We start from the raw sequence: 2,552 nt of genomic DNA, 5'->3' as shown, positions 1-2,552 counted from the left end.
TAGGCAATTCTCCTCTGAACAAGAGTACCATCAGTAACCCCATACACGTGTTTCAGCCTTGTTGGGCATCATCAGTGAGGTGAAACTGTTGCCTCTCTAAGAACAGTGAGCAAGGGGTCCACGTCTGGATCGCCCTGTTAACTTAGGGTGAAACCCAAAGTTAATTTATTCAAAACAAAGGGGGGGTCTGGGAATCTCTCTACCAGCACGAACACAGCCCAATGACTTGTTCTTGGGTGAATAACCCCTGGGAGAGACTCTACCAAGTCTTTAGCTCACTGTCCCTTTCACAGAGAAGAAATTTCCCTGCATATCAGCCTTTGTCCTGCCCAGGGGCAGTCCAGCGCCGAAATGCTAGGCAATTCTCCTCTGAACAAGAGTACCATCAGTAACCCCATACACGTGTTTCAGCCAGTTTCACCTCACTGATGATGCCCAACAAGGCTGAAACACGTGTATGGGGTTACTGATGGTACTCTTGTTCAGAGGAGAATTGCCTAGCATTTCGGCGCTGGACTGCCCCTGGGCAGGACAAAGGCTGATATGCAGGGAAATTTCTTCTCTGTGAAAGGGACAGTGAGCTAAAGACTTGGTCGAGTCTCTCCCAGGGGTTATTCACCCAAGAACAGGTCATTGGGCTGTGTTCGTGCTGGTAGAGAGATTCCCAGACCCCCCTTTGTTTTGCATTAATTAACTTTGGGTTTCACCCTAAGTTAACAGGGCGATCCAGACGTGGACCCCTTGCTCACTGTTCTTAGAGAGGCACCAGTTTCACCTCACTGATGATGCCCAACAAGGCTGAAACACGTGTATGGGGTTACTGATGGTACTCTTGTTCAGAGGAGAATTGCCTAGCATTTCGGCGCTGGACTGCCCCTGGGCAGGACAAAGGCTGATATGCAGGGAAATTTCTTCTCTGTGAAAGGGACAGTGAGCTAAAGACTTGGTCGAGTCTCTCCCAGGGGTTATTCACCCAAGAACAGGTCATTGGGCTGTGTTCGTGCTGGTAGAGAGATTCCCAGACCCCCCTTTGTTTTGTACTAATGTTCTTGGGTTCTCTTATAGGGTTAATACTTTTGTTGGGTTTCTCTGGTTCTCCCACAGGGTCCAGTCACCCATTATGGTTCTTGTTTTTTGTTTATCAGTGGACACACCAACCCACTAAGATTCTCATGTTCTTCTACACTGTGCAGCCTCACCTTAATGTTTTCAGGTTTACCCAAGGGCGCCGTCAACTCTTCAGGAGAGTCCGATTTAGCAGGCCGCAAAGGAGTGAATGCCAATGGGGCCACCTGCTGATTCCCTGCGCTCCCTCTGTCAACTGAGAGACAAACAGCCAGGGCTGCACAAAGATGCCCAGTGAGGTCTTTATCCTTTTTAACACCTCTCAGTAGACCATTTACAATGGGAAGGGAATCGTTAGTGGCGACAAGAAGTAAGTGCAAGTGAATTGTGTCTGTGCCACTTCCTTTTTTTCTTTGTTTTGTGTAATGTTTAATAAGCTAGTTAAAGTGTGTTTGTTGGCTGATTGGAAATGATGGGGGTACATACCAAGCAGCAGGCTGTGTGAAACAATCATCTTGTCATGCATTTTACTTCACTTTGTGTCTCTATGAGATTTTCTGTAGGTTCCCATTATTTTGCATGCTAGAACTTATAAGCATTCATTCACAAGCTTTCATTTTGATGCCTGTGGTCTGTCGGCGCATTATAGATAGGTAAATAAATAAATAAAATTCTGGTTGGGGATAATAAGCTACATTCATGTTAGTTTTTCTCAGTGTGCTTCTAAGATCATTTTATGCTAGTATATTGTGTGACTTCTGTGCTTTTCAAGCCATCTTTATAAAATGGAGTAGCATTTTAGATATTAAAATTAAAACATTAACAAATATGTGTACCAACTTCACTTGAGAAACAATGTAGTCAAGTACCGACATTTCAGATAAGGTTCAAATCCCAGCTTCGAAACATAATCAAAGCGTGTGATCCTGGACAAAGCATTTAATTGTGCTATAGCTGTCAAAATTAGGAGTCACTGGAAGTGGTACAGTTCATAGTGTATGCCATTCTGAAAAATGTCGTGCTCCCACCTTGTACATATATAAAGACAGCACAATGTGCAAACAGCCGAAATAGCTCAGTTGGGAGAGCGTTAGACTGAAGATCTAAAGGTCCCTGGTTCGATCCCGGGTTTCGGCAGATTTTTTTTCGAAGTGGGAATGATTTATGAGGGCACAGTAAAAGAGTGACTATTTTGTCACTGTAAAAGAGTGACTATTTTGTCACTAACAAAATGGTGAACAATAAGTGGCGTCAAATGAGACAGACTACGTTTTATCCTTGTATGCCGTAACTCTTTCTGTGTTTCCACGTGTGACGTGCGTTCATGTATTATACTGTTTGTTGCACCAATGAGTACCCTCGTGTGACCTAAAACGTCCATAATGTGAGCCCTTCTGCAGCACGAGGTTTTCAGTTGGGCTTCAAACGTTGAAGCAAACGAGGTTGCAAATAGCCAAATGGCATTCACATGTATGTTGCCGTTCTCA

The 2,552-nt window shown here is 44.3% G+C and overlaps 1 non-coding gene across 1 annotated transcript; it reads left to right on the top strand.

Annotated features, from left to right (window-relative positions):
• Positions 1–2,129: 2,129 nt before the first annotated feature.
• On the top strand, positions 2,130–2,202 carry TRNAF-GAA (transfer RNA phenylalanine (anticodon GAA)). Its single transcript has one exon. It is a non-coding gene; the product is annotated as a tRNA-Phe (tRNA).
• The last annotated feature ends 350 nt before the right edge of the window (positions 2,203–2,552 follow it).

This window comes from Ambystoma mexicanum (assembly GCF_040938575.1).
Source record: "Ambystoma mexicanum isolate Mex_15411 chromosome 12 unlocalized genomic scaffold, UKY_AmexF1_1 Mex_chr12_unloc.2, whole genome shotgun sequence".
NCBI lineage: Eukaryota > Metazoa > Chordata > Amphibia > Caudata > Ambystomatidae > Ambystoma > Ambystoma mexicanum.
Note: the sequence above shows the minus strand (reverse complement) of the source record. Positions and strands in the feature narration are given on the sequence as shown.